General features: G+C 38.8%; 1 protein-coding gene across 1 annotated transcript in view; it reads right to left on the bottom strand.

Moving 5' to 3' along the window:
* The window catches only part of LOC138760682 (rho guanine nucleotide exchange factor TIAM2), a 314168-nt gene that overhangs the window by 285019 nt on the left and 1327 nt on the right, over positions 1 to 27822 (bottom strand). Inside the window, exon 2 of the mRNA XM_069931610.1 lies at positions 18961 to 19065. The gene's annotated coding sequence lies outside the window, so the exon portion shown is untranslated. The remainder of the gene's footprint in view (positions 1 to 18960; positions 19066 to 27822) is intronic.

Below are 27822 nucleotides of genomic sequence, written 5' to 3'. Positions count from 1 at the left end.
TGCACACTTTTCACCAACCATCTGAAGAAATTTTCCAGGTTTCCGATGTCATACCAAAACTCTGCAAACTTCTGAGGAAGTAGAGACGCTGACGTCCTTTCTTCATGATGCCATTAGTGTGCTGGCTCCAGAAAGATCCTATGAGATAGTGACTTCCAAGAACTTAATGCTCACACTCTCCATCTCTGATTCCCAAATGATCACTGGATCACACACCTCGGGTTTTCCCTTCCTGAAGTAACAATCAGCTCCTTGGTTTTGGTGACATTAAATGCAAGATTATTGTTGGTGCACCTTCAGCCAAGTTTTAAATCTCCTTCCTGTAAGCTGACTCGATGTCCTTTTTTATACAACCCTCTACCATGCTATCAGCAACCGTCAACAAATTTGTAGATGGTGTTGATGTCGTACCAACCTAAACATAAGTGTATAGAGAGTGGAGCAGGGGGCTCTACTCTAAGAATGCAGCCCTGTTGTCCTCTGATACAGGTGGAGATTATGGAGGCAATGTTCTTACCATTTCTCACTGATTGTGGTCTGTAGGTGAGGAAATCCATGATCATATACTATTTCAAATTGAAATCTACTAATAGATCGACATACTATTGAATAAAAACTTCAGATATAGATTAGACTCTCAACAATTACAGTAGCATACATTTAAGAATGTTCACTAATCAATGAGTTAAGCCATTCAAATATAAAATTATTTTGCTCTTCCTTTTCTATCAAAGAGCCATAATGGATGTATGTGTATTTTAATACACAGTCAACAGCAAAATCAGTGTGATTAGATATATTCAGAAGAAATTACTCTACTGTCTTTCTTTTCTTTTTCAATCTTTTTATTATTATTATAATTTATAAACACATACAGTTCAAAGAGATATAAAAAAATACATAGTAAGTAATGAATTAATACAGAGATATTAAACAATAATATTACAGAATAAAAATATATCATAAAAAAAAATTTAGATCAGTTTAGGGTGTGAACTATCTCTAAAAAAAAAGATATAATTAATAACAATATATGAAAAAAGAGAAAAAAAAACCCCAAAAAAGAAAAAACAAATCTGAATTAAAAAAACTTTTTAAAAAAACCTACAGATATAGCTAAACCACGCCAATCACTCCGATCTCATCTTACAGCCCAATTATCATACATAATCATAGAAAGAAATCAGAGCCAGATCAACTCACCACAAATGAAAATATTGAATAAATGGTCGCCAGGTTAACTCAAACTTAGAAGGGGATTCATAGACAGAGTTTCTAATTTTCTCTAAATTTAAACATAGTATAGTTTGGGTAAACCATTGGAAAACAGTGGGAGGATTAACCTCTTTCCAATTCAATAGTACAGATCTTCTAGCCATTAGTGTAAGAAAAGCAATCATATGATCTGCAGGAAGAGATAAATAAGTCAAATCTATCATAGGTAATCCAAAAATTGCAGTAATGGGATGTGGTTGTAAATCAATATTCAAAACAGTAGATATAATGGAAAAAATTTCCTTCCAATAATTCTGTAAAGAGGGACAGGACCAAAACATATGTGTAAGGGAAGCTATTTCCAATTGACATTTATCACATATAGGATCGATATGAGAATAAAAGCGATGGAGTTTATCTTTAGACATATGAGCTCTATGAACAACTTTAAACTGTATTAGTGAATGTTTTGCACATAAAGAAGAAGAGTTTACCAGTCGCAGAATTTTATTCCAATTTTCATTGGAAATATGAAGGTTGAGTTCTCTTTCCCAATCATTTTTAAACTTTTCAAAAGTCCCAGAATTTATTTTTGTAATTATATTATATAATTTAGATATCACACCTTTTGGAGGGAATTTTGAATATAGTATATCCTCTAAAACAGTCGTAGTCTCCCGATTGGGAAAAGAGGGTAAAGTCGAAACTAAGAAACTCCTAATCTGCAAATATCGAAAGAAATGAGATCGAGGTAAATCATATTTCATTGGATAATTGTTCAAATGACATGAAAGAGTTATCCAAGAATAAATCCGAAAAGCATGTTATACCTTTAACTTTCCAGAGTAAATAAGCTTGATCAATTAGAGAGGGATTAAAAAGGAAATTTAGTACAATAGGAGTTTTCAAGATAAAATGACTTAGGCCAAAAAATCTCCGGAATTGAAACCATATACGTAGTGTATGTTTAGCCATTGGATTATCAATTTGTTTATATAATTTAGTAAGAGTAAAAGGGAGAGCAGCTCCCTAAATAGAGCTAATTGAAAAATTTTGTATCGGTTTAATTTCTAAATTTACCCAATGGGGATTTAGAGATAATTCTGAATAATTCAACCAATACCTTAAGTAACTAATATTAATTGCCCAGTAATAAATTCTAAAGTTGGGTAATGCCAACCCTCCCTCTAGTTTAGATTTCTGTAAATATTTTTTCCCCAATCTAGGATTCTTGTTTTGCCAGATATACGAGGACAATTTAGAATCGACCTTATCAAAAAAAGATTTAGGAATATATATAAAAATTTAGGTAAGATCATCATCTTAATAGCATTAATTCGGCCTATCATGGATAGGGATAATGGTGACCAATTGGTAAGTAAACTGCCGATCAGGTCCAATAGAGGGAAAAAATTAGTCCTAAACAAATCTTTATGTTTTTTAGTAATCTTAATCCCTAAATATATAAAATGGTCTCTAGCTATTTTAAAAGGCAAACTATCATAAATAGGAACCCATCCATTAAAAGGGAATAATTCACTTTTATTTAAGTTCAGTTTATATCCCGAAAAAATACTAAATTGGGCTAATAAAGATAAAACTGCAGGAATAGAATTTTCAGGATTGGAAATGTATAACAATAAATCATCTGCATATAGTGATACTTTATGAATATCCCTGCAACGAATAATACCAGTAATATTGGGTGCTTCTCTGATAGCAATTGCCAAAGGTTCTAAAGCTAAGTTAAATAATAAAGGGCTAAGGGGGCACCCTTGGCTGGTGCCCCGAACTACTGTCACTGCTATCACTGTGGCTTCCACTGTAAACAGAATGGAATTTATAAAGTGTGGAATTATAAGTGTAATCATGGATCATGATCTTTACCTGCACCTTCCAATCACATTCAGAGCACTGAAAAACATGAAACACATTCACATTGTGTTATACTTAGGGCAAGTGTAATTTTAAAGTCAGGGAAATGTTCACTATCTATGACGCTCCACTCCTTCTATGTATTACCGTATTTTTATGCATATAATGAACACGTTACATGCTTTTTTTTACAAACTGGGTAACCCACCCTGCGTCATCTCTGTAAGCACTCGATGAGAACTTTTTTTACATAATGAATATAAAATTGAAGATATTTGAGCATCAACTGGTTCTACATTAAAATCTACTTTTAATCGCTTGAATGAAATTATCAAAAAAAATGCTGAATTTCAAAACCATATAACATCTGAAATAACAAGGAAATATGCTGGACAACATGTTGAAGTCAAAAAAACCATAACATCTGAAATAACAAAATAATGACATCATTTATTTGTCTTCATTATCATCTGTGAACCCTTTGAATCCTTCAAAATTGGATTCTTGCCCACTGTCTTCATTAAAATACGTTAGGATAGCCTGCAACTGTTCTTCCATTACTATAATCGGTAGTGACACACCATTGTTATTACTGCTTTTGTCATCAGTGGTGGAATCCCCATATCAGTAAATAAACGATGCCGGTTTTTCTGAATCCACTGTGCTCTGGCAAGCCATTTGCAAATATCAGTAAAGGTTATTCTTTTCAAGCATCTAGATGGAGTGAACGCATGAATGCCGTTCTACATCCATTCCTCCCATTCTGATCTGATGAATGTCTTGAATGGATGATTAATGGCAATATTGAGTGGCTGCAGTTTACATACCAGCCCACCCAGAATTATTGCAATGTGGGATGTCAAAGACCATTGGGATTTCATCCATGTTAATGACATCTGCAGGTGTGATTCTAAGATCATAAATTACATTGGTTATGAAGTGGAAAAAAACAATGTTTGTTTGGTTTCCAGTCATCTGGAAGTCGCTGACCTACAGTTGTTTTAGTTCTTACCAACAATCCATTTTGCTTCATAAACTTTGATATCCATGGGAAATCCTCCTTGAAATCCAGGATGCCTCTTTCACATGTCAATAGCCTCGCTTTCATCTGAATGGCTACTGTAGATACAGTCTGATTTTGTTCTCCAATCAAAAACCCACTCCTTCAAGTCAGACCAGGCTATTTAGCTTTGAGCCCATGACATGCATGATTTCATGGATTCATCTTCTCAAGCTCATTTTTCTCTTTCTTCCATTAGTCAATGGATGATTTGCCAACCTCGAACTCTATCGCAGCTGCTCAGTTGCCAGTTCCTTCTGCTCTTGTAACTACTTTGTTTGAAGTTACTGGTGTAAGATTTGAGTTTGATTCCTCACATTGTCAAGACTACTCTAGATCTCAAAGGTAATATGTGCAGAGCACAAAATGCGAGGACCTTTTATACAAATTACAGGATTATGGCTGATTAGGCTACATCAAATACAGCCAATAGCTACATGGGCTGATAATATTATCTGCGCATGTATCGATTTGTTTTTTGTGACTTTTATAGGACATATTATGAAGGTGCTAAACAAGATTGACTAATGCTACACGTGCACGTTATATGTGTATGTACTAAACAAGTTTCATAATTTTGGATTTTATGTGCATTATATGCATGTACAAGTTAATTGTGTGCGCGCACTATACGAGTGAAAATACAGCTATGCATTACACAGAGCACAAGGTTCCCCGCCCACAACGGAGCACAAGGTTCCCCGCCCACAACGGAGCACAAGGTTCCCCGCCCACAACGGAGCACAAGGTTCCCCGCCCACAACGGAGCACAAGGTTCCCCGCCCACAACGGAGCACAAGGTTCCCCGCCCACAACGGAGCACAAGGTTCCCCGCCCACAACGGAGCACAAGGTTCCCCGCCCACAACGGAGCACAAGGTTCCCCGCCCACAACGGAGCCCAAGGTTCCCCGCCCACAACGGAGCCCAAGGTTCCCCGCCCACAACGGAGCCCAAGGTTCCCCGCCCACAACGGAGCCCAAGGTTCCCCGCCCACAACGGAGCCCAAGGTTCCCCGCCCACAACGGAGCCCAAGGTTCCCCGCCCACAACGGAGCCCAAGGTTCCCCGCCCACAACGGAGCCCAAGGTTCCCCGCCCACAACGGAGCCCAAGGTTCCCCGCCCACAACGGAGCCCAAGGTTCCCCGCCCACCACGGAGCCCAAGGTTCCCCGCCCACCACGGAGCCCAAGGTTCCCCGCCCACCACGGAGCCCAAGGTTCCCCGCCCACCACGGAGCCCAAGGTTCCCCGCCCACCACGGAGCCCAAGGTTCCCCGCCCACAACGGAGCACAAGGTTCCCAGTCTATAGCACACTGCCCCATCTATGTATTACACTGAGCAAAATTTTCACCGTCTTTAACAGAGCAAAAGGTTCCCCGTCTACAACAGAGCAAAAGGTTCCCCGTCTACAACAGAGCAAAAGGTTCCCCGTCTACAACAGAGCAAAAGGTTCCCCGTCTACAACAGAGCAAAAGGTTCCCCGTCTACAACAGAGCAAAAGGTTCCCCGTCTACAACAGAGCAAAAGGTTCCCCGTCTACAACAGAGCAAAAGGTTCCCCGTCTACAACAGAGCAAAAGGTTCCCCGTCTACAACAGAGCAAAAGGTTCCCCGTCTACAACAGAGCAAAAGGTTCCCCGTCTACAACAGAGCAAAAGGTTCCCCGTCTACAACAGAGCAAAAGGTTCCCCGTCTACAACAGAGCAAAAGGTTCCCCGTCTACAACAGAGCAAAAGGTTCCCCGTCTACAACAGAGCAAAAGGTTCCCCGTCTACAACAGAGCAAAAGGTTCCCCGTCTACAACAGAGCACAACGTTCCCCGTCTACAACAGAGCACAACGTTCCCCGTCTACAACAGAGCACAACGTTCCCCGTCTACAACAGAGCACAACGTTCCCCGTCTACAACAGAGCACAACGTTCCCCGTCTACAACAGAGCACAACGTTCCCCGTCTACAACAGAGCACAACGTTCCCCGTCTACAACAGAGCACAACGTTCCCCGTCTACAACAGAGCACAACGTTCCCGTCTACAACAGAGCACAACGTTCCCCGTCTACAACAGAGCACAACGTTCCCCGTCTACAACAGAGCACAACGTTCCCCGCCTACAACAGAGCACAACGTTCCCCGCCTACAACAGAGCACAACGTTCCCCGTCTACAACAGAGCACAAGGTTCCCCGTCTACAACAGAGCACAAGGTTCCCCGTCTACAACAGAGCACAAGGTTCCCCGTCTACAACAGAGCACAAGGTTCCCCGTCTACAACAGAGCACAAGGTTCCCCGTCTACAACAGAGCACAAGGTTCCCCGTCTACAACAGAGCACAAGGTTCCCCGTCTACAACAGAGCACAAGGTTCCCCGTCTACAACAGAGCACAAGGTTCCCCGTCTACAACAGAGCACAAGGTTCCCCGTCTACAACAGAGCACAAGGTTCCCCGTCTACAACAGAGCACAAGGTTCCCCGTCTACAACAGAGCACAAGGTTCCCCGTCTACAACAGAGCACAAGGTTCCCCGTCTACAACAGAGCACAAGGTTCCCCGTCTACAACAGAGCACAAGGTTCCCCGTCTACAACAGAGCACAAGGTTCCCCGTCTACAACAGAGCACAAGGTTCCCCGTCTACAACAGAGCACAACGTTCCCCGTCTACAACAGAGCACAACGTTCCCCGTCTACAACAGAGCACAACGTTCCCCGTCTACAACAGAGCACAAGGTTCCCCGTCTACAACAGAGCACAAGGTTCCCCGTCTACAACAGAGCACAAGGTTCCCCGTCTATAGCACACTGCCCCATCTATGTATTACACTGAGCAAAATTTTCACCGTCTTTAACAGAGCAAAAAGTTCACCGTCTTTAACAGAGCAAAAAGTTCACCGTCTTTAACAGAGCAAAAAGTTCTCTGTCTATAACAGACAAAATGTTCATCATCCATAACACTGCTCCATCTATACATTGCATGAAGTAAAATAGTCACTGTCTATAACAGCAAAATGGTCACTGTCTATAGCACTCTGCTCCACCTTTGTATTACCCAGAGCAAACTAATTTCTTACAAACTTAACTTTGAGGAATGTGACAATAAACACAAAAATTACATATGTCTGGGAAGGCACAGGCAGCATTCCATACAAGGCAAAAACATGCTCGTGCAGTTGAAAATATTTAGAGGTTTGACCCGTTGGCAATATTTCCCAATTCAAATCATCTTATTAAAAAAAAGCATTATTGTGATGTTTAAATAAAATTCAAAGGTCACCTCTAAATCTGCTCAATCTCTCTTTGTGTGACAAAACTATAGCTCTTGAACCATTCTTTGATATACACCTTCAGGATCACCTTTTAGTGAGTAGACAAAAAAATATATATATATATATAAAATATATATATATTATATATAATATATATTATATATATTTTATATATAATATATATTTTATATATATATATATATATATATATATATAAAACCCTCCAGGGAATTACAGGCTCAGTGACAGGACGTCAGCTCTAGGAAGGGCAGGAGGTGACTGACCAGATTGACTGTTGGATAATTTGGGAGAGGAGATGTTTCTTGCACTTCAATTCCATGGACTCCTGACAAATAGATGAGTTTCTCAGTTCTGAAAACTTCTCCATTTTTAATTGCCATAGCTATGGTTCTCACAAGTTGATGGGATATTACACTTTTTCCAAGAAGGCTTTCAGAACTAGCTTCTTTGATCCATCTGATAACTCTTTGCCATGTCCAAGATCAGAATGTATTTCAGGGGACTGGTTGGGCATGCAAACAATGAGACCTGCACAAAAGAGGATCTCAATCAAGAGACACAGTCCTAAAAGGGCATCAGCCATTTGGACTGGCATAACGAGAAGTTACTTGCCCTAAATGATAGTATGAAGGCCCAGTCACTCAATACATCCTGGTCAAGGTTCGATAAGTTTTATTGATAGTAATTAAGAGTTCGAGCAGGGATATCGGCCTGGGTGAAATAATGTTAATTGCTTGTTCAACAAGTTCATTTGAAGCATTTTGCAGAGATAGTATTAGTTTTCTTATGCCCAAAGTCAAGTTCAAATCTCAGAAGCATGTAGAATGGTAGGGATTACTGCTGTGCAGTAGACCATAAATGTGGTGGGTACAACAACCTGATCTTCAAATAAATTTCCTCAGATGTCCATTAACAGCCATATACTGGAACACCATAGATGATGGTGAATTTCATCAGCCATCTTTATAAAGAGGTGGCTCCGAAGACAGAATGCATTTAAGTCAGTGATGGGTTTTGCACAACAGGGGCAGGTTGGTAATGCAGATGGTCAATGCAAGATCCATTTTCTTCTAGGACACAGGGAATGAATCGACTGGAATCAGATTTCAGATTTATTGTCAGAGTACATAGGCATCAAATGTAACCCTAAGATTCATTTTTCCTGTGGGCGAGGCAGAATTACCATTTATTAGTAGTGCAAAAAAACTGACAATGCATACATGTAAAGAAGAAATGTAAACAAATTGACTGTGCAATACAGACCCTCCTAAATGTTTGAGTCATGGTTTACATTCAGTTTTATAACAAAATGTGGCATGCAACAGATGAGACAAATTTCATTGAATAGACAAATTTAAAAAGGATACTCTACAGTCCATCTTAAATGAGGGAAGCAAAGGCTTTTGTGAAATCAGAAAAAAAAGCCATTTGTTCTTGTTGATGCCACCTTTTCTCAATTTCCCAATTTTGCTGCATCATCATCCGTGGACCGGAAGCAGGTCAGAAAACAAACATTTGCCTTTATTAAAAGAAGATAAGTACAAGATTGGAGACATTGGTTTCAATTTATGGAGGCCTGGTGAGCCACCTCTGGCGTCGCATATTCAGTTACCCAAATGCAAGCTTTGATATATTTGCAAATAAAATCATGCATTTAAGGTTCACCAGATTGAAAGCTGGGATGGCAGGTCCGGCATACAAGATTAAGGAGACTAGGTCACACATTTCCCTGGTTTGGAAGTTGTGATATAATTGAAATGTATAAAATTCTTTAAAGCCTTGAAATTATAGATTTACAATGGCTTGGCCATTCAGAATGGACAGGGGAAGAAATGTCTTTCTCCATTTGACAGCAAATCTCTGGAATTATTTGCCCCAGAGGTTGTGGAAGCTGAATCACTGACCAGATTCAAGGCTGAATGGTAGATTTTCAAATATTAAAGGAATCAAAAGAGATGAGGTTTAACACAAATGTAGTAGAGATAAAACATCAGCTATGATCTTCTGGAATGGCAAAAAGAGCATCAAGGGCTGAATGGCCAACTCTTTGCTGAGTATGGAGGAAGCTGTACAGAGTCAACTAATATGATCAGATGGAAAAGTATCAAGAGCAAAATCTCAATAAAAAGTTCTCAAAAATATATGAAATATTAGGGGGGGGGAAAGCATTAAAGTTTCTTAACCTTTGTGAAAGGCAGAGAATGAAAATGGTGCATATTTGAAAACAGAAATCTTGTCAAAGAGGTGGGCAAGTAAATTACTACATCCATTCATTTAGCTGGCGGTTATTTGAATTGGTGATGCTTATACTAGGCAGATTCTCAATTGTACTTGAATAGAAAATAGCAGAGGACAGTCGTTACTCTTCATTAGCAAGAGACTCTATCCAGACGTCATTACAGTTCAAATGAGTACATGAAACCCCTGACCTCTACCACAGAAAATAGCTTTCATCAACCCCAATGTTAACAAAAAAGACAAAAATCAGTATGTCATCTTCCAAAATCTGAACAGCACATTATGAGAAAAAGAGTTAAAGACATTACATTTCTTTCAGAAATGTAACTGTTGGTTTGATTTCAGGTTTTTCATTTGATAATTACAGATGGTGCTCCCTGTACTAGTGAATAATTTATCGTTTAGGAGGCTGAATACTCATTAGATTAATCGCTCTGTGCTTTTCTACCCAGCCACATGCAGGTTTCGATACTCTGAAACCAGGTTTGAACAATGCTGGAGATGAATGTTTTTAATTTGACACAAATTAACATGATAAGATTCAATTTTACTTTAATGTACAATATCTGATATTGAAAACAATCTTATTATCAATGGCTCAAAATACATCAAACTACCTTGCTCTACCAACAAAATTACTGGAGTCTACTAAATCCATACAGACCAGCTTTCCCCAGGTTTAGTTTCACTTAGAGTCAGAAGATTTAACTATAAATGCAAATCAATTTCTTCCTTCAATTTACAAGACTTGCAAAATATTTTCACCTAGATCACATCAAAACAAGTATTGCACTCATAGTCAGAAGAAATTTTGTAAATTAAAATCAATAAAAAAAAAAGTGGACATCTATTCACTTCAGATGTAAACCTCGTTGTCATAAAATGCCACAATCAGTAGCAAAAAAAAGAGCTAGACAGAATAAACTCGATTTAGTCTACGTTAATCTTATTAGACTGACGTGCACAAGAATGTTAATTGAGTACTCTTTTTAAAAAAGCATGCCAGAGTTCAATCAGAAATATAATGATGCTTTAAAATTACAAACACACAACAGCATTATTGCCTGGAACACTGCTGGTTAATGCATGGCTGGGATGAGTATAGTCTTCAGGGACTGTCAGAAGAAGCACAATATCGTTCCGACTTAAGTGATGAATTTAGCTACTCTGGCACGTGCCTTGTTAATGCAATTACTGGACAAAATGATTAGTATCAAACAAGGATAACTGCTACTAAATTTTTAATTTAGACAGACAGCACAGTAACTAGCTGTTATATGTGAATTGTGGAGGAACATGCTGCTTCTCTGTCTGGAACATTGTGGATGGCAGAGGGTCATGTGTCCTCCTTGTCTGAAAATTATTCAGAAGGCACATCACCTATCAGTCAAGGTTGGACTCTGGCTACCTTACCGTTGGTTCATTTAAAAATTCATTGTCATCACTGGTCAAACACCCAGCCCAGAACAATACAAAACATAGATGAATACCATATTTCTTTCTCTTGCCTCTTGTTTCACGTTCCGAACATAGCTCCCCACCAGGTTGCTACTATGGACATTGCTGAAGGAGTTGTGGGCAAGGTATGTCCTACACTTCAGTAAATACTGTGATAGATCAGTACTAGCAGAGAGCTGCACTCCTGATGGTACAGGGAATCAGGCATTTGTTTGAAAGTCCTGGTTTGTGAAGTGTGTACACTTGTGAGAGCGTTTAGAGAACAGACGGCCACTGGTATTGGAGTCCATCCTCGGTCCGATGTAAATGTCTATATAGTTGTTTAGCAGGAGGGTAATTAAATATCATTTGGCGTCTTCCCATTTGTTTCCTATCTGTTCAGTCAAGTTACCTTTCATTGGAACACTTGTGTCCAGACTCATCTCTCTGTGAACCCACCAAAGCTGATACTTCCAAACACAACACAGGCATCTGTGCACCCAATTAACAACCAATTGACCTACAACCCCCATGCGTTTTGAATGGTGGAAGAAAACCTCTGTATCCAGAGGAAACTCTCACAGACAGGAGGAGAACATAGAAACTGCTTACAGACAGCGCTAGATTTGAATCCCAGTCACTGGAGCTGCAATAGTGTTGCCTTAACCACTATGCTAACCATGCATTACAATCCAAGGATTATTCCACTACCTTTTTCAAAGCAAATAACTTCTAATCCTTCAATTGCTCAAGACGAGAATCTTTTTGTTGACACATTTTCCGCACTCGTTGACGTAAAATTAGCTAATCTTTGAAGGCTTCCCTTCATTGCAAGTTGATGGGATTCTGAACTTTCCCAAATGCATACTTCACATCAGTCTGAAAGAATTGAACATTACCAAAACAAATAAAGCCAAGCAATACTTTCTTATAACATTTATTCCTCTTCAATCTTGTTCAGAATTATTTATGGAGTTATGCTCGATGGGGTATTTTGTTTCTCAGAATCTCTCATTCATAATGTGCCCATCTGCACCCCTAAAACCATTAAATTCTGGCTATTTCTATCTCTTAATAAAGGTCTCTTAAAAATAATGCACTGAGGCAGTTGACCATAAAATAGCAATTTCCCCAGTAAAGTTGAGATCAGGGGGAGATAGAGTTGTTTAAACCTGGGCTGTGTTCACCAAAATGTGTTCGCTTCAGGCACCTACTCTGGGACATTAACAAATGAGAGACGATAAAAGAGCAGCTGAAAGAGAACATCCTGGATGAACTCGCACACTGAACGTGGAATGGAATCAAGCGACCTGTGAAAATGTACAATCCATAGCATATTGCCTGTCAGCTTCAGGCCAATACAGTATCAAATTATAATCACACTCCAAGGAATTATTGCTGTTGCAACAATAACAAAACACAAATAATTTATCTTGTTTTCTGTGAGCACTCCCATTTGATTCTGAAGCATTAGAAAAGCCTTTAACTGGACAATGCAAAACAAAGTTTAAAAAATTAGCTGATGTAAATATTTTATCGTTAATACATTTGAGCAAAAGAGGATTTTATAGAAATGAAGACCATAAGATATAGGATCAGAACTAGGCTATTCAGTCCATAAAGTCTACCCTGCCATTTAATTATGAGCTGATCCATTTTCCCCACTTAGCCCCACTGCCTGGCCTTCTCCCCATAACCTTTGATGCCCTGGCTGATCAAGAACCAATCATTCTCTCTCTTACATATATCCAATGGCCTGGCATCTACAACCACCTTTGGCAACAAATTCCACAGATTTACCGCCATCTGGCTGATGAAAGTCTCATGCATCTCTGTTCTAAGCAGATGCCCTTCAATCCTGAAGTTGTGCCCTCTTGTCCTAGATTCTCCCACTATGGGGAAAAAAACTTTCTAGATTTACCCTGTCCTTGCCTTTCAACATTCAAAATGTTACAACGAGATCCCCATTCATTCCCCTAAATTCCAATGAGTACAGGCCAAGAGCTGTCAAATGCTCCTCATACAATAACCTTTTCATTCCAGGAATTATCCTTGTGAACCTCTTTGGAACCTTCTCCAACATCAACACATCCTTTCTTAAATCAGGAGCCCAAAACTGCTCACAAGTGAGGTCTCAGCAATTCCTTATAAAGCATCAACATCACATCCCTGCTCTTTCTTATATTCTATTCCTTTTGAAATGAACACCAGCATCGCATTTGCCTTCTTCACCACTGACTCAGTAGGCAAAGTTTATTTTCAGGTATGCAATGAGATATTTTCAATTGTCTCCCCATTTAGAAAATAGACTGCCCATTTTTTCTAACAAACTGCATGACTGTACACTTCAATTTGCCCTTCTCTGTCCATTTTCCTAATCTGTTTAAGCTTTCCGCAGGCTCCTCATTTCATCAACACTACCTGCTCCTCCACCTGCCTTTGTATCATTTGCAAAGTTTCCCCCAAAAGCATTCATACCATTCTCTAAATCACTAATACACAACATAAAAAGAAGCAGCTCCCAATACAAACCCACGTGGAACTCCACTAGCAATTGGCAGCCAATCAGAATATGATCACTATATTGTGACTCTCTACTTCTGTCAATCAGCCAATGCTCTACCCATACTAATATGTTTCCTGTTATACTATGAACCATCTTATGTAGCCTCATGTATGGCATCTTGTCAAAGACCTTCTGAAAATCCAACATCCACTGCATCTCCTTTATCCATCCTGCTTGTCACTTCTTCAAAGAATTCCAATTGGTTTGTCAAGCAAGATTTTCCCTCAAGGAAACCATGCTGTGTTTGGCCTATCTTGTCATGTGCCTCCATGTACTCTGTCCCCTCATCCTTGACAATTGACTCCAACATATTCCCAATCACTGATGTCAGATTATCCAGTCTTTAACTTCCTTTCTGCTACCTCACTCCCTATTTGAATGGCAAGGTGACATTTGCATTTTTCCAGTCTCCTGGGACCAGAATCTATTGTTCGCTGAAAGATCATTACCGATGCCTCACAATCTGCACCGCTACATTTTTCAGGACCCAAGGGCGCAATCCATTTGGTCCGCGAGACATATCCACCCTTAGACCATTCAGCAAACTGTGCACTTTCTCCCTTGAAATAGTAACTGCACTCACTTTCCTTCTTTGATACCCTCAACATCTGGCCCACAACTAACTCCTTCCAGTAAAGGGGAATACAGGCGAAGTCCAAAGATCCGGATACCAAAAATTTGGACCACCCGAGAATCCAGACTTTTCGAAAACTCTCAAACTTTTTAAATTTAGTGGGCTTTTGTGTGCGTGCATAAGCAACACGGATGCACAGAGACAACAAGTGGCCACACTTAATACAGGTAATCTCATCACAAATTTATTTCTATACACTTTTTTCTTTTACAATATTAATTTTTAAACAATTTCAAACATCACACTTTTTTTTGCAGTGAAATAATTTGATGTTTACATTTTTAACTGAGTATCAACTTTAATTTTTTCTTTAAAAATTTTCATTTTGATAAATAAAACACGCTGTATTTACTAATGAATAAACTAGATTGTGGAGGCTCACGTGACCTCTATGTCTGGAACCTAGTCAGAAGTCGCATCACTTGCCAATCAAGGTTGGACTCTGCCCACCCATTAGTTCACACCTGAACATTGGCCCCTTTAATCACCTTGTGATTATCTGGGCCGGACCCTCCAGCTTACTCCCTCGAGTAGAGTAGCTCTTGTTTTAAAAAAAGAAATAGTGAGAATCCTGGGGATTATAGACCAGCAAGTTCTACATCAGTGGTGTGCAAACTACTGGAGAGAATTCTTTAAGGGTAGTATTTATGAGCTTTTGACTATCAGGGATTGTCAACATGGCTTTGCGAGGGGAAGGTCATATCTCTCGAACTAATTGAGTATTTAGAGGAGGTAACTAACGAAATTGATGATGGTAGAGTTGTAGATGTGGTCTATGTCGATTTTAGAAAGGCATTTAACAAGGTCTCCAATGAGAAACTCATTCAGAAAGTCATGAAACCTTGGCAGTGTGGATTAAAAATTGGCTTGCATGTAGAAAGCAGAGTAGTAGTAATGGGCGGAAATGATTCTGCCAGGAGGTCGGTGACTAGTGGAGTTCTACAGGGATATCTTCTGCGAACCCTACTCTTTGTAATTTTTTTTAAATGACCGAGATGAAGAAGTGGAAGATTGGGTAAGTAAGTTTGAAGATGATACAAAGGTTGATGGAGTTGTGGTTGTCTTAAGTTACAAAAGGATATAGACAGGATGCAGAGTTGGCAGAAGAAGTTCAGTTGGGATAAGTGTGAGGTGATGCATTTTAGAAGGACAAACCAGAAGGCTGAGTACAGGGCTAATGGTTGGATACTTAACAGTGTGGAGGAACAGAGGGACCTTTGGGTCTAAATCCATACATCTCTCATGGTTGCCATGCAGGTTGATAGGATAATTAAGGCCAATGGATGCTGGGCTTCATTAATAGGGGGATTGAATTCAAGAGTCGAGAGGTCATATTGCAACTCCTCAAATCTCTGGCAAGACAACACTAGGAATATTGTGTTCAGTTCTGGTCACCTCATTATAGGAAGGATGTGGAAACTCTGGAGGAGGTGCAAAGGAGGTTTTCCAGGATGCTGCCTCGATTGGAAAATAGCTTATGAGGCAAGGTTAGCAGAGCTTAGACTTTTTTTCTTTGGAGTGAAGGATGAGAGGTGATTTAACAGAGGTCTACAAAATTCTAAAAGACATAGATAAGGTGAAAAAATTTTTTCCCAAGGCAGGAATAGCAAACATCAAAGGGCATCTGTACAAAGTTAAAGGAGGAAAGTTTGGGGAATTTATCAGGGCCAAGTTGTTTTTTATTTTAAAAAAACTAGAGTTGCGAGTCCATAGAATGCCTTGCCAGGGGTAGTGGTGGAGTCTGAAACATTAGGGGCATTTAAGAGACTCTTAGGCACATAGATAAAATAAAAATAGAGGGTTACGAGGTGGGAAGGGTTCAGTATTTTTCGGTGGGAATATATAGGTTGCCACAACATTAAGGGCTAAAGGGCCTGTATTGTGCTGTCATGTTCTGTTCTTTCTCTTTCGCTCTTCGGTCCAGAGATGAACTCTGTTCCATTCCAGGTCATGAACAACGCTGCAGGGATTGGGGCTGTTAGATGCTCACATTAGACAAGGAATGGTGGGTAGCATATTCTAATCCTTGGTTGCTACAAGTCTGTACACAGTTGCTAGTATCGGTAGTGTTAAGTCAAATGTGACTGGATTGTACATTTTGTATGAGTGCAAGCAGTAGCTAATATTGTTAGTGTTAAGTCCGATGTGACGGACTATATTGTGTTTTGTGATTGAGAGTATTAGTGCGAGTTATCCCTGTTGCAATTCCCTTACATGTAGTTTAATAAAGAGCCTTCCTATGTACAGCCTGTGTCCAGACTCATTGCACTTTGACCTCACTGAGTTTTTCCCTTCCCACAGAGCACTCCTTAAATTTGAATTTTAAAGGTACTGACCAAGAATCCAGATCAGTATACTTTGGTTTCTCTTCAGATCTTAAAAATCCAGACCAACCCAATTCCCAAGCAGTCCATATTTTAGGACTTCTACTGTACTCATTTAATTCCTCTAGCATCTTCTTGTCTCATTATTATTTCTCCAGCATCATTTTCTAGTGGTCCTACATCTACTCTGACCTCTTGAAGAAGCTTTATGTAGCCTCTTTGGTATTATCTGCTTGCCTTCTTTCATATTTAATCTTTTCCTCCTTGATGAGTTTTTAGTTATGAAATTTGATGATTCATGGTGACCTTTTATGTCTTATTTTCATTTGATGTAAATGTTTTTAATGTGATTAGATATACTCTCTCTTCCAGATGAGATATAGTCTTACCTTTTGTTTTTGATTCACAGTGTGAATCAAAAGCTACAAAATATATGTAACCCTCAGGATAAGCTGCTCAGATATTTTTTTGATTAGTTTTTTTAAAAATAGAGTAGGTTAGGTGGGGCTATATAATATTTTTGATGTGTTTTCTGTCTTCATCCAGTGCAGGGGGCGGGGAATACAGTTTTTACTGTTTGAAGTTTTATATTGAGAAAGATAGATATTAGTGATATTGTATTTTCAATTTCATTCCCTTTTCTTCATTGTACTGTATTTATAATAAAAACAAATTGAAAAAATTGAAAGAGTTTTTTAGTTAACTTCTGCAATTTTTGAAAAAACTTCTCAATCCTCTATCATCCCACTAACTTTTGCTTCCTCCCTCTCTTTGGCTTTGACATTAGCTATGACTTCCCCTGTCAGCCACATTTTTCCAGATGAATATTTTTTTGTTATGTATTTTTCTGCACCTTCCTCATTTCTTGCAAAAAATTCATCCATTGCTCCTCTGCCGTCTGCAATGTTCCCTCTAATTTTTAGTAGTCAGTATGCTCAAAAATCTTAGGTTGTGTAAATTTTTTTCCCCATGACAAATGTATGTGCGCATGGATTGTTTGTGCAAATGTAACCTTGAAATTATTTCAAGATAATTTTGGCACAGCATTTCGCTCATGGTGAATAAAAATGTATTGCCACGTTTTAATATAATACAAGTATGATGGCATTCTACAAAGTAACGTACTTCGTTAACATTTTATTCTATGCTTTGAACTACTTTGAGCACAAAACGTGCGCACGCCAACATGCACGGCTTCGAGAGAACAGTGGCTGTCTGTACTCTGAACAAAAGTCAATCAAATATTTATTTTTAAAAGCAATTAATGAGAAACTATAAAAGTTCTAAAATTACCTCCCAATACACGGATTAAAAAAGACTGAATATAAATAATCTTACAAATGAACCAAAAACAATTACTACATCTTGAAATACACGGCCAAATCTCTGCAAGGGAGCATCTTCCAGCTGCAAGCCGAACAATGTGAAATTCTTCCTAATCTATCACTATCCATTACTTTTTTACATGAATCCATACCCTTTTGTATCCTTGCGTCTAAACATATCTGAAGATTCCGATCTTTGATATCAAGATCAAACTTACCAAGAGCTCAAGGCAATATATGCACCTTCAGATTTGACAGGTAAACATTGTTAATCTGACAATCTGTTGCTTGCCTGAAGCTGCAGGGTGGTAAATGAGCACCAATCAAACACAACCAAATAGATACCTATTGTAAACTTAACTAACACCAGCAATATATTCAATCCAGAATTAAAAGCACTGAAGGAGGACATTTTGACTATGGTGCTTTTGTTGTGTTTTTAAAAAGAGCTTTACAATCAATCCTCCATTATTTTCACATTTTGATTCTCTAATTTTCTCCAAAATCATTTTTAAAGTCATAACTGAAATCCATTTACACCCTATTTGTAAACTGCACTTTTCTGCCCCTAGAAATGTACTTCTACTTTCTGAATAAACTTCAAGGAATGTTTCAAAAGCTTTGTCATGATCTTGATCGAGATCTCATTAGTTTTCTATTTTGTATAAATAACTTGGGTTATAGATATTGTCTGAGTGGTAATGTTCTTTCCTGAAAAGCACCAGCATCACATTGTGCACTTTCCGATTTGGTTTTGATTCTAGATTGATATGGAAGATAACATGACATTTTTGACCATAGAATCATACAGATCTTTCAGTATGCTGAACATTATTTTTCTTTTAATCAACAGCATGCCATTTTATCACTGTTTGTGATCTCTGCCATGTGTAAATAAACTACATTTCTAAACAATAGGAAAATTCTCTCACTAGATGTGACAAAAATGGAAGTCAATTTTACATACACAAAATATGAATTAATAGAGTCAGTAAGATTGAGCCAAACCTGGATTATTGCAAGGAATGAGTGGACTGGTGTGAAAGAAAAGGTAATAGGTCCGTCCTCCCCAAGTGACTCAGTTCCATTCTACTTTTGTTGGTTCTGAGGTGTCTGATGAGGGGTTTGCAGGTTCATGCAGATGAAGCAAGACATGAAAAACAGGAAAGAAATATGATCTTGAGGTTGAGCACTCTCACCTCTGTTTATATTTGGCTTTTGGAGTGTGTTATGGGCCCAGAGGTCCCAAAACCCAGCAACAATAGAAATTCACCAAAACAAATGGTTATTTAAACAAAGGTTACTTTTAATTTTCTTTAAATATGAAAACAGGTTCAAACTTTAACTTATTATTAACTTAACCCCCTTCTAATTCTAAGTGCACATATATGTAATGTGTGTGCAAGTTCATCAAAAGTTCTTTGATTGACAGTCCAATCTCATTTCTCATTCCTCCAAGTACTTTGCAGTGTGCACAGAATTTAACATTTATAAATCTTCAACAGGCTTTGGTGCTTGAAAGGTAAATGGTTACCCCTCAGGAAGGTTCTTGTTGGTTTTCAGAGAGAAACTTATTGCTGATTGGACACACACAACTGATTCCTTCCGATCACCCATGTCAGTGTTCTCCCGATGATAACCTCTTTCTTTCAGGTCACCACAGAATTCCTTTTTGTTTCCCTTATTTCAAGTGAAACATTATACAGCCAGCCATCTCCTCTTGTATGGACCACGAGGGCTTTGACTCAGAACTCACAACCAGTCTTGAAAATGGAGTTTCAAACAAGCTTCTCCTGTTCCAGTCCAAGCTGCTGCTGAACTGTAGAACTGATTTTTTTTTTCCTCTCTCTCAGAGAAAACCACTCTTAGAACAGCTAACTGCACTCAGACAGATTGTGGCACCAGACCCAATCTTCTGAGTTTGTTCATCTGTTGCTTTCCAAAACAATAATCCATTACTCCACAGCATGTCCAATTAACACCTACTTGTGAAGTCTCTTTCGGCATTCTTCAAAGTTTTTTGCAAAGGCATTCAGAGCCTGGGCTGACTGGCTTGAGCCAAGCTCTTGCATTTTAAATAAGATCTGTTTTGAAGTGTTTGTATTTATTTGTGACCTACACTAAAAAACCCCACAATTTATCTCCTTTAAAACATATCTATATACAAAATAAAACAATCTGTCACAGTGGTTAGCACAATGCTATTACAATGCCAGCAACCCAGGTTAACATATGTTACTTGTCAGCAAGGAGTTTCTACATTCTCCTTGTGACCTGTGTGGGTTTGCTCCAGGTGCTATAGTTCCCTCACAGCTTCCAAAAACATATGGGAGGGTAGGCTAAAGTGGTATGTTTGGGCAGCATGGGCTGTTGGGCCAGAAGGGACTGGTATTGTGCTGCAATTTTTTTTTTTTTTTTTTAAATTGGGTGTTCCAGATTCCCAAATGCTCTTGCTCCATTATGTGTGGTTCTGGGCTAGGGTTTCTCATGAGTCAATAGGTATATGTCGGAAGAAATTAGTATTTATTGACTCTGGCAGCTACAGTCTGGACAATCCTGCTCCTCTATTTCCTCCTAACCCTTCAAATGTCAATAGTAACAATGATTGCATTTATTCAACTTTGTACAAATTAAAAACAGAAATTCTGGCATGCTAATAATGAGTAAACTATCAAATATCTAACTGAAGTTTTTAATTGCAGGTTTAAATTTTTTTAGAATTGACCTTTAGAATTGTATTTGCAAACATTCACAAATAATGTAATACATTTTCAAGTAAAATATAGCAAATGTCAGCATTTACAATATGGACTCCATCAGCATTTTGAAGAGAAAAGGAAAAATTATACCCCTGAAAATTACTTGCATTGACAAAAATATTCACCTGGTAGAGATTAAAAGTGTTTAGAGTGAAGTGCTTTACCTCTACATTTCCATCAGTATCAGAGAATTTTGTCAGCTTTCATTTGTCCCTCTTGGACATAGCAAACCACTTGGGAGCTAATAAGCTAACCACATAACCAGTAGCACTTAGTTTCCCCTATTCATCCATACAGTCCGTGACTATTCTCAGTTGAGTAAAGAATTCAGGTGATTCTCATGAGCAGCCCTTTTGAGTTGAAAAGCCCTTTTTCTGCTACTTCATCTGTCTTCCATAAAGTAAAGAAACTCCAGCAGTATACATCTGCCCAAGGTGTAAAGGCAATACAGGCATAGGACAGAAGTAAGAATTATCGCACAGACCATCAAAGAAGTGAACACAATCATTTAATTCTGTATATCCGAGCATAGTATCAGAGAAACAGCAGTAATAGATAAGTATGAAATAGGAATGGTAGAAGACCAAGATAATTATATTTCCTTTCTTTATTAAAAATTGGTTTAATCAAATGTTTTTAAGAAGATAACCCAGATTAATAGTATGCTTTCACCATTAGTATTCTGTGCTTAAAAGGGATACATTTAAAAAGTTAGTGTGATAGAGAGGCATTACTGTTTCCTTTAGATTGGTTAAAATTAATTGAATTTCTCCTTTGTGTAAATGGGCTTGATGGCTCAGTCAATGACAACTTATTTATGTAATCGAATATTAGCCCAAATGCCTGAGGGAAGGAGTTAAATTGATTCAACATGCTTCCCTAGAGAGAAGAATTCAATATAGAAGTCAGAAGTGAACCAGCAGCAATGAACTGGGACCCCACCACTCCACTAGATTGCTAGAACAAGCATTTACCAACGAGTTTCTCTGAATGCACAGATTTCCCATTTTGTTGGGCATATGGAAATAGAGCACAGCACAAGTCCTGCAGGGTGGGTGAAAACATTTGCAGGTCATTTGCAGGCAACTAGATGCCTACAGAGAGGTAATGAAGGATGCTCAATCATTAACACTTGATCCATCTACTCAAAATGATGGAGCGAATTGGCATTCTAAAGAATTCTCACTCACAACCAATTTGCATGGGGGCATTAAAATATGGAACATCAAATAATGATTAAACAAATAAAAGGATGTATTGAGTAATTGCCCAAATTATGTCCTCACTGAAAAAACTTATGCCATCAATTTTGGACAATTTTGCCCAAATAACAGATTACACCAAACCTTGCATTGCATCTTCCACTCACAGAAGATTTTTAAGTCTTCTGCTAAATTCTGAGACAAATTACAATTTTCTCTCCACTTTTTCATCCTATTCCATTTTATAGTTACAATACTATTGAACATTTCTTTGAATAGAATACAATTCATTAGGGGGATAAAATAAAATCTTCTTCGTGTCCTGCTAAAATTGCAATTATGTGCAAGAATTATTTGCTTGCTGTGGCTATTAAAAGACAATACTTTTCAGAAAAGATGCCACAATGCATATACATTTTAATATCCCCTGGGTACATTTTAGCTTTGAAAAGCTCCTTTGTTGCTTTAGCAATACGTTTGGGATCATTGTTTTGCTGTAGTGTGACAGATTGTTATATTTTATATTGTACATAGATATGTTTTAAAGGAGATAAATTTTGGAGGGTTTTTTTTTAAGTGTAGGTCACATACAAACACTTCAAAACAGATCTCATTTAAAATGCCAGAGCTCCGCTCAAGCCAGACAGTCCAGGCTCCAGATGGCTTTGCAGAAACTTTGAAAAATGCCTATAAGGACTTCATAAGTATGTGTTAATGCTGTGGAGTAATGGATCATTGTTTTGAAAGCAACAGATAAATGGACTCAGAAGATTGGGTCCGGTGCCACAATCTGTCTGGTTGCAATTTGCTGTTCAAAGGTCATGTGGTTTTTTTGGAGAGAGAGAATTCAGTTTCAGTTCTCCAGTTCAGCAGCCGCTGGGACTGGAACATGACGAGCTGGCAAACTTGTAGAAAACCCCCATTTTGAAGATGGGTTGTGAGTTCTTAGTTCAGTCTATTCAAGGCCCTTGTGTTCCATACAAGAGGAGATGGCTGGCTGTATAATGTTTCACTTGAAATAAAACAAAAAGGACCTCTGTAGTGACCTGAAAGAAAGAAGTTATCATCTGGAAAACCCTGACGTGGCTGATCGGAAGCAATCAGTTTGTGTGTGTCCAATAAATCTCTCTGAAAACCAACAAGAATCTTCCTCCACCAAAGCACCAAAGCCTCATGAAATTCATAAATGTTAAATTCTGTGCACAGTACAAGAATTGCCTGATAACAGTGAACTTAGAGGAGTGAGAATGAACTGTGAATCAAAGAACATTTACATGTGTGCTTAGGATTAGAAGAGGGTTAAGTTAATAGTAATAAGTTAAAGTTTGATCATGTTTTCATGTTTAAAGATAATTAAAAGCAACTTTTGTTTAAGTAATCACTTGTCTTGATGAATTTCTATTGGTGCTGGGTTTTGGGGTCCTCTGGGCCAATAACATTAGGATGAAGTGCCGTCCAATGAGTTTGGAGGCATTTGTTCAAACATTAGCTGATAAGATGTTTCTGTACACATCAGAATTCATTTTGCTGCTGTTATCAGCAGTTATATCATCAATGAAGATAACTGCACCAGTACCCGTGGCAGCCACACATGGCCAGGCCATAAAACCCCCATCACCATATTTCACAGATGAAGTGATATTCTTGGATCTTGAGCAGTTCCTTTACGCCTCCACACTTTGCTCCTGCCATCATTCTAATGCAACTTAAATCTTGGTTTCATCTGCTCACAAGTCTTTTTTTTCCAGAATTCTGTAATCTGGCCATCCTGTTTCTGCAGCTAACCAGTGGCTTGCATCTTGCGACGTAGCCTCTTGTATTTCTGTTCATTGTCTTCTGCGGACAGTAGCCTCCACAACTGCCTCGTGGAGTTTCTGATCTGTCAGTCAGGAGTTTGGGGATTTTTCTTCATTACAATGAATTCTTCAGTCATCAGTAATGTAAGTGTTTGTTAGCCTACCAGTTCCTTTACGATTACTGAGCTCACCAGTATGCCCTTTCTTCTTAATGATGTTCCAAACAGTTGATTTTGGTAATCCTAAAGTTTGGGCAATGTCTCTTACTGTTCTATTCTTGCTTTTCAGCCTCATAATGGCTTCTTTAACTTTCATTGGCACAACTCTGGGTCATCTTGTCGAAAAATGGCAAATATAGACTCCACAGGTGATCAAACGCTTAGAAGCAAGCCTAGCTCCCTTATTCCTGCACCAATAAAGCAATGAAACATACCAGAGTACTCACAAACACCTGTGAAGCCAAATATCTCAAACATTATGGTGCTCTGAAATGAGGAAACTATGCTGTAATTTCTCCATGGTCAAACCAAAACGTACACAAATACCCTTTAATAATGCTTTTTAAAACATGTTCATTGTTTGATTACAAATTTAAAACTGTGGAGCACAGGGGCAAATAAAGGAAAAAATGCCTTTGTCCAAAATATTATGGAGGGCACTGAAGATCAACCAGTTGAGTGGTATCACAACAATCTTGCTCTCAACATTGTGGACTTCAGGAGAACACAAACCAATCCTCATCAAGGAGTCAGGCAGTAGACGGGGTGAACATTTTCAAATTTCTGAAGGACAACATCTCTGTGGATCTGTCCTGGGGCCTTCATGTTGATCTAATCAAAAAGGAGGCTCACAAGCAGCTATACTTTGTGGGTCGTCTGAAGAGATTTGGTATGTCACCAAAGACTCTCAGCAATTTCCACAGGTGTAGCATGGAGAGCATTCTGACTGGTTGCATCCTACTGTCCGGTATGGAGGTATCAATGCACAGGACAGGAAAAGACTCCAGAGAGTGGTTAATGGCCAGGGACATCACGTGCATCAGTCTTCACTCCATCAAGGACATATACAAGAAGCAGCATCTTAAGAAAGCAGCCTGTGACCTCAAGGACCCTTTCACCCACAAGCCACTTCACAGTGCTCCCATCAGGAAGGAGGTACAGGAGCCTGAAGACAAACACCCATTGGTACAAGGGCAGCTTCTTTCTCCCTGCCATCAGATTTATGAACGGACAATGAACCACAGACACTACCTCACTTTCTACAATTTTTACACTATTTATTTTTAAATATAACCTATAGTAATATTTGAACAGTAATGCTGCCACAAAACAATGAATTTCGTGACATATTCATGTCAATAAATTCCGATTGCTCTTCCATTTCTCTAGTATTGATTTGATAAGCTGAATGGTCTCCTTTGTTGCTGAAAACTTCTTTGAGTGGGAGTTTATTCTTCCAGTTAAAATTAGGACAATGGTTGACTATTTACATCTTTTAATTATTATCCCCTCCTGGACTTGGCTCTAAAAGAAAGACCCTGAACACCCTCTTTGTGTGCAAAATCACTGAGGACCCCTTCCACCCTGCACACAGCATCTTTCTACTGCTCCTTTTGCGGGAGAGATACAGGAGGATCAGATCCATCACCACCAGGCTAAGGAACAGATTCTTCCAACGGGCAGTGAGAATGCTGAACGCCCAAAGGAACTGCTCACACTAACCATCCAAGACTCTCATTTGTACTAAACAATATTTATTTATACATTTTTATAGATAAAACACTTGTCCCGCATGTTTATTATCTGTATCTGTGATGTGCCAGGTTGCACGTCTGCATATTTTGCACCGAGCAATGGAGATGTTTCGTTGGATTGTATTTGTACAGTCAGATGACAATAAACTTGACTTGTCCTCCACACTTTTCGCACCAACCAGCCACACATCAAGACTGTCCCCACCCAACCTTATGTACATCTGATCAATTTCCAGCAGGCTTACAATCAGAGTATCTGACCGCTGACCAGATCATTCTTTTCACTAAACTATTGACCTCACTTGGAGTTCCAAGCACCACATCATATATTGGTTCTGAAAGGAGAGCAGCATTGATTCAAACAAAATATTAAGAGTTCCAAGAACTCATGAGACGACATTCACAGAATTTATGGTTTCTAGAATTTAGACGGTTCGTTGCTCATCTAATTGAGGCTTTAGGATTCAAGTCCATTGTTTCTATCTGATCAATAGTGGCATAATCACAGTCATGGATGCAGCAAAACAACAAGCTTTTTGGTCCATCAATTCTGTGTGGACCATCAACTACCCATTTACACTAATCTTACAGTGATCTCTTTTTTCCAAATCTCCCCACATTCTCATCAGATTGCTCCATTCAGCCATACAAGGAGACAAATTATAGAACTGTAAAATATTACGGCACAGAACCATTACTGTGCCTAGTCCCACCTATTCTCTATCCTTCCCATCCATTTACCTGTCCAAATTTTTCTTCAATGTAAAAATTGAGCCCTCATTTACCAGTTCAGCTGGCAGCTCGTTCCATAATTCCACCTCTCTCTGTGTGAAGATATTCCCTCTAATGTTTCCCCTAAACTTCTCCCCTTTCACCCTTAACCCATATCCTCTGGTTTGTAACTCACCCCATGGAAAAAGCTTACTTACATTATTTAACCTACCAACCACATTTACTTGGGACCTGGGAGGAAACAGGAGCGCCCACAATAACACCAGTCTCAAGGTGAACTCTCGCAGCTGCACCATTATGTTATTGATCATAACTTTTGAATTAGAGCCAGATACAAAGAGGATAAATAAAAGAAAAAATGCTGAAAACACTCTAAAGGTCAGGCAGCATCTCAAGAGAAAATCATTTAAAATTTTTGATTGATGACTTTTCATCCATCAGAAATAGAGAAAGTTAAAAGCTTAGTGGTGAGAACAAAGAATGTGTGAACAATAACAATGGCAACTGACACCAGGGATCAAGGAGATGCAGTGGAGACCAGTCCTCCTGCTAGGCTGCATGCACTGACAGCTTCCAAGAATCATGTCCAGGAGTTGAGGAAGTGCAACAGAGAATAAACAGTTGGATTGTGGCAGGGGGGAGGGGGAAGGCGGTTGAGTGGTACTCAACCACTCCTTGTTTTCCGAAAGGACACTTTCTTTATCTCCTTTCCTTTTTTCGCAAAATGGTGCTGGACCCTGAAGACTCTTTGCTAACCTTGAATGGCAGGCAAAAGAACGCTTTTCACGGTATCCTTGTATACAGGTCAATGACATACAAATCAAAAGCTGATATGGAGACTGAGGAACAGAAATACTTTTAATCCACATGGGGAAGCTAAAAAACACATTTTCGCACAACAGTTTACAAAGTGTGGAATTTCCTATCATTAAGACATGCAATAACAGCTCATTTAATTAATAATAAATCTGAAATTTTAAAAATACAAAAGTATAGAGAGGCAGACAAGGGAAATTTCAGTTCACTTAAGTCTGATGTCAGTGGAACAGGTTTTGTTTGGGGGGGGTACTAAATGGCCTGCTTCTGTTCTAAGTACAGAAGTATTTTGTTTTAAAAAGGATTCCAAATGCTGAGATCATTTAAAATCACCACAAACTTGGCATCAAAGCCAACACTTGCCCCTTCCATATGCTTCAGTATTGTACCATATGGGATATTTAGAGAAAGCCCAAACACCTATTCTTTCTCTCCTTTGGTGAGATAATCAGGAAGGTACTCAGAATCCATGTCAGTCATTTCCAAGAACAAAGGCCTGTCTCAAAATGCACCAACAGCAAACTGACAGCCTGATCGTTAATTAGGTAACATTCGTCTGTCTGTAGGATGGTTACTTTTTTTTTTAAAAAAGCCAATATACAGCTCTATTGGTTCAAAGTTGAGCCTTAAATTGTAATGTCGTCCATAAGAAAATAGAAAGTAAACATATTCAATTATTTGAACTATTTTAAAACATTCCTTGAAGTGTCCCAGCTGCAAAAAAAAACAACGATATAATTTTATAAATGAACAGGAAATACCTAACTCCGGTAGTGCCTGATGAGTTTCGGCTCAAAGAGATTTTACACGAA

Source organism: Narcine bancroftii, chromosome 4, assembly GCF_036971445.1.
Source record: "Narcine bancroftii isolate sNarBan1 chromosome 4, sNarBan1.hap1, whole genome shotgun sequence".
Taxonomy (NCBI): Eukaryota; Metazoa; Chordata; class Chondrichthyes; order Torpediniformes; family Narcinidae; genus Narcine; species Narcine bancroftii.
Note: the sequence above shows the minus strand (reverse complement) of the source record. Positions and strands in the feature narration are given on the sequence as shown.